The following is a 17,186-nucleotide window of genomic DNA, read 5'->3' as shown; positions in this document are numbered from 1 at the left end:
TTTAAAATGAAAAAATTGTAATTATAACGGACGAAAAACTCTATTTATCAGAATTTTAAATGACAGACTTTTCATCCTGATGATAGAATGTATCAATTTATATATAAAATTCTTATTAACAGCGAAGTGACTAAGACATGGTGCGGAATAAAAAAGTAAGTTTTGGCACCATAAACCCTTTTGCATTGCAAATTGGCCAGGGCATCCAGGGATTAACAAAATACAAATGGTTTATTACAAAAAGTATAACCATTGATTATTTTTCCTTAAAAATGTCTAAATTAAGATACCCCAAATTAAAAATTAACCCATCCTTTATTATAATAGTCTTTTTTAAATGGACTAATAACAATCCATTTTAAAAAATGCCAAGAATTTAGGAACATATTTAATTTTATAAACAAGGTTTTAATGTTTAGAAATTGTATAAAGTTTCCAAATATGCATGTATCATCAGATGTATCTTTAAAAGCGTTTTTACTTTTGGGAATGACTTGTACTTGTTTCCTGCATAGATTACTATTTTTATTAATATCTTTCTTCAAAAAATAAAGCCGAATACTGTTTCTTCATTGACTTTTAATGATGCTGATAATTCTAATCTTATAGTGGAAGACATTTAATAGATCAATCAAAATAACAGCTTAAATAAGAATGAAATGATATACGTATCAATGGCGTCACTAGGGAGAGGCGCGCAGGGTCTCGAGCCCATTAAAAAATTTGAATAGCCCCCTGAAGCAAAATATTTTATTTAATGGCTCCTTAATATTTCCTTGAACTAAAAATTAATTGTTTTGATTGCCCCCTGAACGATTTTTTATAATTCTATTAAGTAATATTTAGATTTAATTTTATTATTTAAAAATTAATAAGACTATCTACATCTTTATTAAATGAATACTATTATAATTATTAGATTAGATTAATACATATAAATATAAATATATTTACTATACCAGCTTACAATCAAATTCGGCGTTAAAAATAGAATATCAATATCACTCACCTCACTAAATATTAATTTAGCATTACCAATTGAAGATTAATTGACTTTTATTATTTAAATTATTATATAACCCGAATTAAATAAATATAATCATTTATTAATTGAAAATTAACAAATTTATGCCAATTTCAAAATTACTAATCAACTTTATTATTCATTTTTAAATTTAATTACCATGCCTCTTCCTAAAAATATTTTCAAGGTCCAAATAGGTATAGGAGATTTCTCTATAAAAAAGTAGACATATAGTTAATAATACGCTATTATATATAATTGGTTATATAATATTAGGTTAAATGCCACTTTTACAGACGTATTTACAGGGTTGGGCAGTATCGCGGATATTTGTATCTTTTTTAAAATTTTGGAAAGTATCTTGTATCCAGTATATAAGATACATATTATTTAAAAGTATTTGTATCTTAACCAACTTTGTATTCAAAAAGATACAGATACTTTAAAAAAATTTATATTGGTTAATTTAAATAGTATTAAAATTAAAAATGATATTGTTTTAAGATTTAAATGAAAAATTTAATCAAAATTTAGATATTTTAAGATTTGATATATGACGTTGGTCGTCATATAGCAATTTGCTAACAATTAAAACTACCATATTTGAATCGTTTTATATCTATCTATTTTAAAATTATGGAAGAAGAAAATAGAATAATATATCTTCGTCTTCAGATGATTCTTCAACCGAAAATTATAATAATAAATTTAAACTAAGCATACTTAATGGCAAATTTTTTGAAGTACTTCAAGATGATCATAATAAAGAAATTCATCGTGACTTTGGTATTGACGAAAAAGTTATAGCAACTGTTACAGATAACGGCTCTAACTTTAAGAAAGCTTTCAAGGAGTTTGGATATTCTATGTAGCTGTAGAGAATGACTTTGACATCAATGATGATGAATGTATAGAATTCGAAATCATTAAAAGTATTATTTAATACTTCTTTAAAATTTATTATGATATTGTAAATTTTGTAAAAAATTTTATTCAAATAAAATTATTTATTGTTTATTTAAGGGTCTAAAGAAGCCTCAATAACATTGCCTCAAGACATTAGTTGTTTGTGCCATACGATAAGTCTAATTGCCACAACAGATGTCGAGAGAGCTATTAAGGATTCTCCTAACATTTCTAAAATTCATCATCCAGCAATAGCTAAATGTACTAAGCTATGGAATGCAAATAATAGGCCTAAAACTGCAGAACTTATCAAACCAGTTTTAAGAAAACAATTAGTTACACCTTGTTGCACTAGATGGAATAGTTTGTATGATATCATAGTTTATTAAAATTTAAAGGCGAACTTCCTAAATTATGTCAAAAATTAGAATTTCCTAAATTAAGAGATATTGAAATTCAATATTTAGAAGAATATTGCAATATAATGGCCCCATTGGCTATAGCGATTGACAAAATACAGAGTGAAATCAACTGCTATTATAGAGAATCAGCTCCAATTTTAAATGTCGTTAAAAAAAATTACAAATTTAATTCAAACCAATCTACAATTTTGCAAACCATTAGATGTTGCCATAGAATTTAAAAAAAAGATTTAAAAATATATAGGATTTTGATAATTTTTGGCAACTATTTCTCATCCCTATTTTAAAAATCGTTGGATTGATGGTGAAAAAGAAAAAAATACCTTCAGGATTTGTTATTACATGAAGTTTTAATTGTTTTTAAAAATAATATTGAAATTAATACTTCAACAAAATCTTCAATTGATAAAGATGATGATTACTATTGCCTTAAAAGTACTACATCCAATTCTAATAATTCAATAAATGATATTGAAATAGAGGTACTAAATTATATGAAAGATGACATGCCGAGTATAAATTTGTTAAATAGTTATAAATATATAAAAGAAATATTTATTGAATATAACACAATATTACCCTCCTCAGCCCCCGTTGAAATATTATTTAGCTTTGCTAATATGGTTAATAGACCAAATCGTCAAAGATTGAACGATAAATCATTTGAAAAATTAATAATATTAAAAAATAATGCTGATATATGATGATTTATTATTATTTACTATTTATATAATTATTAAATGGAATATCGCATTATCTTTTATAATAAATTTGTTATTTTCTACAATTTATTTTAAATATTTTTTATAAATTTATTTATAGATATGAAAATAAAGCTTTATACATTTTGATTTTGACTATTTAAAGTTTTTTAAAAAAGTATCTTGTATCTTAGATACTTTTTTTAAAAAAAATACAAGTATCTTGTATCTTATATCTTATTGAAATTTTTCTAAAGTATTCAGTATCTTGTATCTTAAATACAAAATTTTATAAAGTATCTGTATCCGAATACAATTTTCTGAAAATTTGCCCATCCCTGCGTATTTAACAGTTATATAATATAGTTTATATTTTGATAAATGCTTCTGATAATAAATACAAGTAACAATTTGCATTCACTTCTATAACGCCATCTATTTGTATAAAAATATTATTAAAAATTAAACCTCTTATTATCATCCCACAATGGATGTAATAAATTAGATATCTCTTCTTCTCTTTTTTTACGTGTTTTTAGGAAAGCTATTTTTTTCTTATTTTAAAAACTCTCGAGTTAGATTTTTAATACGAGTATACTTTTGACATTATTACAAACTACTATTATTTTAAGATATAATATACCAACTCGAGGTGGTGCTATAATAATATATAAAATCTTATTTGCATGATCATATTCATATTACTCTGGTTAATTCATTTCTAATGTGCCAGTGTAAATAACTTAAGGCTTCGATTTATTTACATAATTTTTTCTAAAGGTTTTAGCATTTTTTTTATCAATTTATCTAACATAATAAATTCTGATATGAGTTAACATCGTGAGAATCATGGCTATGATTGCAAATTAACCACCATTTTGTATGGCTTCATTGATGGCAATGTAAGATAAGATTATTACTACAGCTGCTGAGAGCATATGATTGCATATTTTAGATAAACAATAATGGTCAAATGCGTAGTCGTTTACATATTATTAAAAATGGAAGTTAATCTTTTAGAAATTTAATCAGGGTTGGCAAATCGGTCAATTGACAGAAGGAGTATTTGACCTGGTCAAATACGGTCAAATACTCTAAAATGTTATTGGTGAATAACTGTATTTATATAATGAACTAATATCTATTTAAAGTATATTTATCCATCTAATTTATTTACAAATTATTTTCAAATATATTTGTATCATCTAGCCCTCGATTTAATTATAATTTAATTTTATATAAAAATATAAAATTTTCAAGTTAAAATATTAAGAATTTTTCTCATTATTAATTTGATTGAATCTAAATATATAAATAAATATAAAAATTTAACTTAAGTATAGTTTTAGAAAATTGCTAATTGCCAATTTATATTACATTATGTACAATTATAACAAGATGGGGATCATCAATAAAATATAATGAGCAAATACAAATATGCAACAAAGCTCTGAAAGCAGCTGTTGAAGAAGTTGGATATTTGTCCAAAAAATTTAAAATTTTAAACTATTCGTAAAAACATTTAACTATTTTGACCTTGGCTCACGTAAAAAATGAGATTAATTTAGAAAACACATAATACAATAATGCTTATGATTTAATAATTTTCCAACCTAAAGAAAAAATATTAAAGATTAGTTTGAAAAAGAAAACATCAAATACATGTGCTCACACTGCACTTCTGATTATTGATCCCCAATATAAGTGGCATCTTACTTAAGTTTGATGAAGCATATGACATAATACAAAAATTCGTCGTTTCTAAAGAGATGATCATTAAAATATTTTAAGTTATATCATAAATTTCAGAAGTAAAAGCGGCGTATAGCCAAAATATGTAGAAACCAGTAACTTTCATAAAAAACAATCAGATTTCTGGCTCAAATTGTTGTAATGGGCTTTATTCACATTGAATATTAAGAGAAATGTCTAAGAAATTTGATTGAAGATCTCAACAACCAGAAAATTGGTAGGAGTATATCATTACCTAAGATTGATAAAAAGTTTTAAAGAAAATAAGATTGAATATAAATTAAAACAAGGTTCTGCCATGGAGAGCGAAACATTAATTATAGAATTTAAAAAATAATTTAATATACATACATTTTTTATCCTAAACAACATTTATTTGAATTTGACCATATTTGACTGGTCAAATATCGGTCAATTGACCGAATCTTATTTGACCGGTCAAATGCACAACCCTGAATTAATATTTCCCAATAATTTTCTCGATTACTAATCTAGTTTTCATCATATCATCTAAGAGGAAGCTCTAACCACCATATAGTTTTAAGATTTGGATTGGTTGTTTATAATCTCTTCTTCAAAAATTGTTGATTTGGTTAGGCCTCAAAATTTTTCTTATTAGTCTATTCTATAAAACATTTTCTAAAATGGTAACAGAGAGTTATATTAGTTTCATGACCGTTTGTTAAATAGGTTGCTTAGAATTATATTATATTACGTCGTTTTTAAAAATTATTATCAATTGAGGCATATGTATGAATTAATTAACCTTTTTTTATCACCTTTAATTCTCTAGAAACAAAATTTTTTTATATCAGCAATCGAAAATATTTTATACTGTAATAAATAGATTTTGTATTAAAAATATTATTTTTAGAAATGTCTTGTATTGTTTTAATTATTTATATGCTAGTTTATTTTGTATATAATATAATAAATGACAAAATATGAAATTCAGAATAATTGTTCAGAGTTAGCAAATTTTAAAAAAGAATATTTATATTAATATAAACCCTGCAGAAGGTCGAGCAAAAACGGGCTGAAAGTTGCGCCCCCTGATATAGTAAAGGCGAGCGACGCCCCTGATAAATATAATTGTTTTAAAAACTGGTTTTATTGCAATTATGTTTATTTTTATAACTTTATATAATATTCTAGGTAAGGTTTAATGTAGATTCGTAGATTATTTAGTTAGTTTTATATAATACCCAGAGTTGGACAGGTCCTCCGAAAAAAAGAATCTAGATAGAGATACAGATTCTTTATAAAAAAAAATGAATCTTAGATACAGATACTAATATCTTTTTCAAAATATCAAAAAGATACAAGAACAAAGATACTTGTATATTTTACTAAATTCGAGTATCTTAAATACAAGATACTTTTAAATTATCATTACCAATTAAATTAGTATAGTTTATAAAATACAATTTTTATTATTAATTTGTGAAGAACATAGCATGCACATATAAGAATGAATATTTGCAATAATTAATAAAATATTTATTGATGAATTAATTATAATAACCAGGGATTTTAATATTAATTTTTACCCATTAATAGCTCAAACAGGGAAGGAAGAGTAATATATTTAATGGGAGTTAGAAATGTGCAAATAAGAAAAAAAATTAAATCAATTGATTTATTAGAATTTGCAGGTTATTTTCTGTGTTGTTTTAAATATAGCTTATATTGAGAGTATATGGTTAAATAGCATCTCTAAATAAAATTTACTAGTTTTATTTTATTCATTATCTTTAATAAATATTTATCATTACTTGTTTGTGATATTTATGTATTTTTTAAATAGTTTTATTTTCTAATATGACTTATTAATTCTTGCATTTGTAATATCATATATAATATATAAATATCATTTAAATCTTTTTTCAAATTTTTTTTATATATTTCTTGCAAAATCATTAATTATATATAAAAAATATGAAAATAATATAACATTATATTATTTAATTATTAAATACATAACAATTTTCTTTAATCCATTTTAAATTGATTAAATTTTGTAAATAAATACTGTAATGTAATTTTACTTATATCATAAATAAATAAAAGTAACTTATATTAAATTCTACCTTATTATAATTATTATAAAGAGCCTTTTATAATTATCGAATATTATATATAAATTGTAGCTTAATTTCTTTTAATAAGAACTTGCTAAAATAATTAAATATAAAATATATTAGGGATGTGCCGATATTTTTTATCGGATCGAATCGGGCTGATATTTCACCCATTTTAAAATATCGGTTATAAATCAGTATTTTAAAATTTGATCCGATATAAAAATGGCTTCTTTAACAAAAATAAAATGTTATAAAATTAAAAAAAAAATAGTTATATCTAAAATCATTTATTTTTATAAATAAAATCGAAATCCATTTTTATGTATATTTTTTTAATAATAATAATTAATTAATAAACATTCTACCATATTGTTATTTTTTTGTGCATTCTGTTTATAAAAGTGTGCGATAATCACTTCAGAATCTGTTTTTAGTGAAGCTGGTGATATTGACAGTTACTATCGCCGCAAGTTGACCTCTGATAAATTGGGAATATTGGTATTTCTAAAAAGAAATCTTCGCTATATTAATGTTAAATATTTATGTTATATAGAAATAACGGTGGTGATAGAAATATCGGTGGTGTTTTTTTATTTATAATAAATTTATTCAAAATAAAAATGATACTCAAAATAAATATAAAATAAGCTATATATATATAAATGTATTATAAAAAACAATTTAAACGAAATACATAGTTAAAGGTTAACATGTTTAAAATAAAAACAATTTAAGTTAAACAAAATTTAAAAAGTCAATCTCAATTATCATTCCCCTTCTTCTGAAAAGCCTTCCCATAATTTATCTGAGCTGTTATAGCAAGCTTGTCGTCCAAATGATTCATCATTTTGATTGTCAAGTTGTTGCATATTTCGTCTTAATCGTTGGCTTGTTTAAATCGTAAGCTTCATATCTCAATGGTTATTATCATCAATTTTTTAAAATCGTTATTATCATTAATTGTTATTAAATATATATGAAGATTTTGAATGATTTTAGAATGTAGATATTATTGAATAACGTCGTAATAGAATAAGATTCGTAGAGTAAACGAAATAGAATTAATTTAACGAATAACTAATTTGATTATGAATAATTGAAGCAGAATAAATTTATCAAATATTGAATATTTATTTAGAATGAAATAAATAATTGGTCGCGTTTTTTTTTATTTTTTTTTTTTATTATATTATAAATATTGCGTTTTAAATAATAACGTTTTATATAATAATTTTTATCAATATTAAATTTCAATTTTATCTTTTTTTTAAAATATCTAGCGTTTTATATAGTTTTTTTAGAATTTTTTATCAATAAAAAAGTTTTTATTTCATTATTTTCTTTAATGTTTATTTCCTTATTTTCATTATTTTCTTTAATGTTTATTTCCTTATTTTCTATAATCACAAATGTTTCAAATTTTATTATATAATTTATCTCTTTTAGTTTATAAGAATCTCTTTCATTTTGAATATTTGATTCTAATTCAATATTTTTCAATTTTTTGTTACTAAGAGATTTACAATTACAATGATGATTTCTTTTATTATAATGTGTTACTTTATCATATTTATTGTCTAATTTTCTATTTTCATAATAATTCTCATTATTAGATTTATTAAAATTTTTATTACGAACATTTTTCTTATCATAATATTCACAGTTATGACCTCTAAAGTTATTAGTTTTATAATTTATATAGTCTCTACAATTACAATTTTCATAATATCTAAAATTATTATTATTGCAATTTTTATTACAATTATTATCATATCTTTTAACAAAGTTTCGTCCACAGTTGTTTTTATAATGCTCATTAGGTTTATAATCATTATAATTTCGTTTGTTATAATTATTATTTCTATTATTATTACAATAACCTATGTCACTAGTATTATAATTTTTTTTAGACTGAATTTTGTCAATATGAAATTTATAATGATCCGGGAATTAAATTAAAAATGGCCTATCTACGTAATATTTTTTAATTATACCTAAGAATTCATCTTTAGGTAAGTCAGTTAATTCCCATATTTGGTTATAATCCCAGAAATCATATGAAAAATATCAATGGGTAGGTCATCAATAAATTTAACTGTTAATTCATTATTAAGCAAATATTTTTTAAGGTTATCTAAGTATTCATATATGTTCATTATGACTGATTTATATTTAATTTATTAAGTTATTTTATACAACTCTTTAATAACTTCTTCTTTTTTTTTACGTGGATTAAGAATATTTTCTCTATAGAATTCATAGCCTGTTGTCCAACTATCATATCGGTTCTAGTAAGTTTATATACCCAATTTTAATAATCGTTTCCATTTATAACCACTCCATTATCCATGATAGATTAGTCTAGTTTGATATTAAGTTTAGTAATTATCCTTCTCAGTTGATTCATCTATTTGATCATCATTTGATACGGTTCCAGTGTCATAATTTTGTGTGTCCTTTATATCAAATAATTTTTATAATTTATTACATAATTCCAAAAAAATATTTTATTTTTTATATTTATCGGCATATGCACAATATATATGAGATTTTTTTATATATCATTGTGCGTGAGTTATCATTCAAAGCGGGGCACCATGTTATATAGAAATAGCGGTGGTGATAGAAATAACGGTGGTGTTTTTTTATTTATAATAAATTTATTCTAAAACTCAAAAATGATACTCAAAATAAATATAAAATAAGGTATATATATATATATGTGTATGTATTATAAAAAAACAATTTAAACGAAATACATAGTTAAAGGCGAATATGTTTAAAATATAATTTAAGTTAAACAAAATTTAAAAAGTCAATCTCGATTAACAATTAATTTCAAATTTCATAATATAATTGTTTATTATTTAATATGTATATAGATTAATGTTATTTAAAAGTATAGTTAAATTATAGATGTTATACTAATAAAAAGTATATTAAAAATTAAAACAATTGTTATCTCTACAGAATACAAAATTAGATATGATATCGAATCGGTAATCGGCCGATATCAATTTAATATCGGGAATATCGGATCGGATCGACCTCTAAAAAGTGGTATCAGTACACCCCTAAAAAATATATATCCAAAATGATTTTAATTTGAAAATCCACTATCTTCTATAAAAAATTTTAATAACATATATCTACGAGGGACTAAATATAGGTATTATTATGTTAATAATTATAAAATAAAAATGTATATTATACTTTAATATGTTTACAAAGTTTGTAGAGGAGTTTATTCAATCTTTAATAACTTTTTTACTTGTGCAATTTTGACATTCGGCTTGTACCTTGTCCTTTTTCACATGAAATACTTTATAAAAATTTCCATCTAGAATTTTAAGATTCGGATTTGATTCAGAAGAACCTATCTCCATAATTTCATCTTCACTACTACAAATGTTAAACATTCTACAAATTAAAAAATATTATATATAAAATATAACCTTTACTGATTTAGTTTTGGTGTTGTTATTTTTAATCTACCTATCACTATCTTTGTGATCTGTAAAATTTCCAACTAATTTAGGTTATCAATATATTTAAAATATAGCAGAAAAAAATAAAGAAAATAAAACAAGATTTCACGAAGAAAATAAAGTTACATTGTGTGATATGTAAATGTTTTAAACATGAATATTAAAAAGAATCTGTATCTGCATCTTTTTAAAGAAAATGAAAAAGATACAAGATTCTTTTCAAAATAAAGGATCTTAGATACAGATACTAGTATCTTATTAAAAATGTCAATAAGTTAATCTTATATCTTAGATACAAGTATTCGCGGTACTGCCAACTCTGATAATACCTTATTATAATAATATATACATTAATACGGGATAAATCGAATAGTTTTTTGTTGCTTTATAAAATAAAACTTCGTGAGTTGATCCAAAGTAAATTTAATATATATATCTACATATTATTTAGATGTATATATATATTGGAATTGTGTAAGTAGTGCACGTGCTCTCAGTATAACAAGTAGGTTAATATGGAATAGATAAAATTAGATGACAATAAATTATCACATATGGTAATAAGTGAGATAAGAAATTAATATTATAGCTAACACAACGGAAGGTAAGTACTTTTTGAATAAATAAAAATGCTTTAAATTAAAAAAGTTTTTGAAAGGGTAAGATGTACGCTTGGAAACACGAGTATGAACAAGGACGTGGGTTCAATCCTGGTAAGAACCATAAAAACTTTCAAGTTTTTCTTCGATGACTGATGTGTAAAGACATATGGTATGATGAATTTCGGAGCTTAGAGATGACACCCCGGTCACCGACAGGCCTGGACAGCCGGGTGCTAAGGATACCTGTCCAATAAACAAAATGAAGGACACAAATGAAAATATGAATATGAAAGCTAGGGCGTTCCCTCCATGCGACGCGCAGGGTGTAGACCTCCATCCTGTGAAAATAAAGTAAAGGTCAAAGCAAAGAGGACAAGACTGGCAAGTTTGAATATTGGGACGCTTAAAGGTAAGACGAGAGAATTGGCATCAATGTTGAACAAGAGAAAAGTTGATATAGCGTGCATACAAGAGACGAAATGGAAAGGACAGAAAACTTTGATGATTGGAGATGGGTATAAATTGTACTATAATGGACTTGTTAGCAATAGGAACGGTGTCGGCATCATCCTCAGCCAAGACCTAACCTCTTCAGTAGTAGAAGTCAACAGGATCTCTGATAGACTAATGAAGATAAAACTCTGCATTGGTCAAGCAATACCTACACATTCTATCAGTATATGCTCCTCAAACGGGTTGTAAGGAAGAAGAGAAAGATGACTTTAGAGCTATCCTTGATGAAGCTGTAATGGAAATCCTTAAGGATGACCTAGTCATAATTGGTGGTGACTTAAATGCGCAAAGGGGAAAGCAAGAGATAGCTACAAAAGGCATCATGGTGGTTTTGGATACGGAGAAAGAAATGATGAAGGAGAGCAGGCTAGGGCCAAATCTATGGCATACGATGACATGTACGAAGATCTACATACCAAAGAAGGGCAAAATAAAATATACAGATTAGCCAAACAGCGAGAAAAGAACTATAGGGATATAAACGGAGCTCCGAAAGTAATCAAAAATAAAGATGGGAAATTGATAATAAAGGAAAAAGAAATAATGAGTAGATGGAGAGAATATTTTCAGGAGCTTCTCAACTTTAATCCGCACATACTGCATCTAGACGAACACTCCCCTTGTCAAAACCTTGTACAACCTATAACACAACAAGAAATAATCACATGCCTCAAGCCTATGAAAAACAACAAAGCTAGGGGTCCAGACGATATTCCAATAGAAAGCCTTAGAGCACTAGGAGATGATGGAATACATCTCCTCACAAATCTATACAATAAGATACTTGAAAATGAAGAGGTTCCCCAAAAATGGAGGCAGAGCTATCTAGTTCCTATCTTCAAAAATAAAGGGGATCCACATAATTGTCAAAATTACAGGGGCATAAAACTAATGTCACACTGTCTAAAACTATACGAAAAAATAATAGAAAAAAGATTAAGAGATATAATCGAAATAGGAGAGAGTCAGTTTGGCTTTATGCCTGGAAGATCAACAACCGATGCTATCCACGCAATTAGGCAAATGAGTGAAAAATACAGGGAAAAGAACAAAAAGCTACACATGGTCTTTCTCGATCTAGAAAAGGCCTTTGATAGAATCCCAAGAAAACTTATCTGGTGGGCGCTACGCCACAAAAATGTTCCCGAAAAATATATAAGAATAATACAGGATATGTATATGGGGCATACAACAATGGTCCGTAGCACAACAGGTACTTCAGCAGGCTTCACAATAGCCGAAGGAGTTCATCAAGGGTCGGCTCTCAGCCCACTTCTCTTCATTACAGTAATAGATGTATTAGCACAGTCTATACCTCAAACAGTCCCGTGGAATATGATATTTGCAGATGATATTGTGATACTTGCCGAATCTAAGGATGAAATGAAAGAAAGACTAGTGAGTTGGATAAATATCCTAGAAACGCACGGATTAAAAGTAAATAGAGAAAAGACGGAGTATATGGTGATAGGAGGAGATGAAACAGAGAGTATTGAATGGCAGATATCGGCAATTGAAAGATGCAAATATTTGGGCTCCACTATACAAACAAACGGCACAATAGAAAAAGAGATAAAGAGTAAGATTAATCAAGGGTGGCTAAAGTGGAGATCTTTATCTGGAGTGCTATTTGATAAAAGAATCCCACACAAATTAAAGGGAAAAATTTACGGTTCCATAATACAACCAACTATTCTATATAGTTCGGAAATATGGCCAACCAAAGAATCAGACGAGAGAAGTCTACAAACCATGGAGATGAGAATGCTGAGGATTATTGCTGGGGTAACAAGAAAGGATAAGGTGCGCAGTACAAGAATACTAAGTAGTTTAAAGGTAGTGCCCATTAAGACTAAGTTAATGGTAAACAGACTTAGGTGGTATGGGCACACAATGAGAAGGCCTATGAACTACATAGGAAATAAAGTTAAGAGTTTGGAAGTAATGGGCAAACGTAAAAGAGGAAGGCCAAAACTTCAATGGGGCCATAAAGTTAGAGCCAATATAAAGAAGTATAAATTAGATAAAAGAGATTGTATTAATAACATAAAGTGGAGAGAGATGTTGAAGGAGCTTACCACCAGAAAAGGTGAAAGCTAAAGAGAAAAAAAAATATGTAAAAATGTTAAATTTTTTTGAAATATATATATATACTTGAGAACTATTAAGATGTAAAATTGAGTATGTATATATATTAAGTATGGATTTCAACAAGTGGTTAATATAAAAAATATATATTTATAAAAATTAATTTACAATAAACAAATTAAATATTAAAGAATAAGAAGAAAGTAAAGAATGTTTATAAAAAAGCTCATTTATTTAATTAAAATAAGTGATAAAAAGTATTACAAATTCCCATATATATTCTTGCTTGAATCAACTCACTAAGTTTTATTTTGTAAACAAACAACGGATTGTTAGATCAACCTCGCACCCTTTGAATCACAATAATTCAAAATGATTGACATCATATTTATGCTTGACATCATATTTATGTTTGACATCATATTTATGTTTGACATCATATTTATGTTTGACATCATATTTATGTTTGACATCATATTTATGTTTGACATCATATTTATGTTTGACATCATATTTATGTTTGACATCATATTTATGTTTGACATCATATTTATGTTTGACATCATATTTATGTTTGACATCATATTTATGTTTGACATCATATTTATGTTTGACATCATATTTATGTTTGACATCATATTTATGTTTGACATCATATTTATGTTTGACATCATATTTATGTTTGACATCATATTTATGTTTGACATCATATTTATGTTTGACATCATATTTATGTTTGACATCATATTTATGTTTGACATGTATATATATTATTGTCATAAGATATCACATAAAACTAAATATATAATCAACAAATCTATATTTAAACATTACTTGATTGACATTGGATATTATGTAAAGTTATATATATATATACATAATGTAAAAATACACAATTACAACAGGTTTTATATGTTTTTTTTAATTTATATAATTTTAAAATAAATATTAAACAATAACAAAATAAAGAACCAATGCTTACATAATACATATGATCCCTGATTATTGAAAATTTAAACTAGGACACAAGACAAACAGACAACATTTTAATGATTAAGAACATAAATAAAATACTTAAGTATATAGGATAGGAATTATTTATTTTTTTTAAACTGACTGCCAGTACGTTAATATATGCAATATGATATTTTTACAACAAAGCTGTCAACGAAAGTAATAAATACATATATAATCCTTCCTTCTATCCTTTCCTATCAAACCACATATAGGTTCTCTCTAATAAAACGAGTAGACCAATGGCGTTGCTAGGGAGGGGGAAGCGCATGGGCTCGAGCCCCCTAAAAAATTTGAATAGACCCCTGAAGCAAAAAATTTTTTTTTTACTGACTCCTTAATATTCCCTTGAACTAAAAATAAATTTTTTTAATATCCCCCTGAATGTTTTATAATTCCATTAAGTAATACATAGATTTAATTTTATTATTTATAAATTAATAAGACTATTTAAATTTTTATTAAATGAATACTATTTTAATTATTAGATTAGATTAATACATATCAATTATATTTTCACTGTCAGCTTGCAATCAAATTCTGTATTAAAAATATAATATCAATAACTCACTAAGTATTAATTTAGCTTTAACAGAAGTTTAATTGACTTTTATTATTTAAATTATTATATAACCCTAATTAAATAAATATAATCATATTATTTGAAAATTAACAAATTTAATATTGTAATTAACCGAGTTCAAAATGACTAATCAACTGTATATTAATTTTGTTTAAGTAGCATACCTATTTCTAAAAATATTTTCAATGTCCAAATAAGTATAAGAGATTTCTTTATAAAAAGTAAATAAATAGAGATATAGTTTATAATCCTCTATTATACACAGTTGGTTATAAAATATTAGATAAAATGCCACTTTTATAAACGTATTTGAAGTTATATAATATATTACAGTTAATATGATAATAAATTTAATTAATAAATGGTTTTGATAATAAATATGGTAACAATTTGCATTCAAGTATTTAACGCCATCTATTTTGTTATATAATAATTTTAAAAATTAAACATTTTATTATTCATCTTGCAATAGATGTAAAAAATTTGATATATTTTCTTCTCTTTTTTACGTGTTTTTAGGAAAGCTATATTTTTCTTTTCGAAAAACAGTTTTGAGTTAAATTTTTAATATAAGTATATTGATATTGATTAGTTATTACAAACTACTATTATTTATAACATTGGGTGCGACAATATATAAAATCTTAATTTTTTCATCATATCATTCTGATTCTTATTTTATAGTTAGAAAATGTTTCATTTCGAATATGGCATTACTATGTAAATAAGTCCAGGCTTAGGAGCGGCCAGGAAGGAATTGGAGCCATCACCAGTCGTTTCAGATAATCGGGCAATATCATGGGGGCGAGAGACGCGGAAACGATATCCACCAGGGGCACAGGACACATTGGTAGTACGAGTTGGGAAGGAGGAGTATAAACAGCTGTTGGATCCGTCCCAGTTAAATAAAGGGGGAAGGTGTCGTGATTGACGGAGTCAATCACGGGCAACGAGGAAAAATATTATTATGATAATAAACATTTTTTTTTGGTGTGTTATTTTTATATTATACGATTTTATTTTTCGCGTGAAATTAGGAGTATAAGCATGATTATGGAGTTTTAAAATTATAAAATAATATATTTTTAGATTATAGTTTTTTTTTTGAAGGTTAGAGGCTTCCCTATAAAAGGGAAGCCGAAATCTTAAAAAATTATTATTATTATGATGTTATGTTTTTTTTTTGGTTGTAATAATATATATAAATTTTGAATTGAAATAAAAATTATTCGGAGTTTTGCTGGGATTGAAATAAAATTATCATATTCTTTTACTCGGACTTATACGGCACAACGTAATAATTATTTAAGACAAATTTAATATAAATATTACAAAAAAAACCAATACGTGAGATGCGTTCATATAATTTATGCCTTTTCTAAATATTCCTCTAATCAAACTTCATGATATTTCAGTATGCATGGCCTCGATTTGTTGAGATTTATGCGTCTAATGTTCTGCATCTTGGAATTTGACATGCTGGAAAATTACATGTATATTCGATATACTTTGCAGCCCAAACTGTCCTTGGTCATCTATCATTATATTTTCTAAATTTTGAACTAGTATCAATTAAGCGACAACAATATTCCATTTTTTTCCTGAGAATTCATACACAAGTTCTGGATTCTATTTTATCATCGAATGCTTTTATAATAATACGATCTTTTTCCTTTTTTTTTACATAATCGCCTACTATGTGCTAAATAATCCATCCAATTCTTTTTTTGTAAAATTAAAAATGTTCTAAACTTTCGTTAATTATTTAATAAAAACTCACTGCTATGAGATTAATCTCTTTCATATTGTCAATCTTAATGATTGATTAGAAAAACATTAAAGATTATTTACGCCATTTTTATGCAAGCACAATTAGAAGATGAAAGTTTCAAAAGTGGCTAATCCCCAATTTTGTAGTAATAAACATTCATTACTCTATGGCCTAAAAAATCATAATCATTTCTTTGTTTCACCCTCGGAAATTCTTTTTTTCTTACCCAGAAATGTGG

Source organism: Gordionus sp. m RMFG-2023, chromosome 2 (genome assembly GCF_954871325.1).
Source record: "Gordionus sp. m RMFG-2023 chromosome 2, tfGorSpeb1-WG-v2, whole genome shotgun sequence".
Lineage (NCBI taxonomy): Eukaryota > Metazoa > Nematomorpha > Gordioida > Chordodea > Parachordodidae > Gordionus > Gordionus sp. m RMFG-2023.
This window is presented reverse-complemented; position numbering follows the sequence as displayed.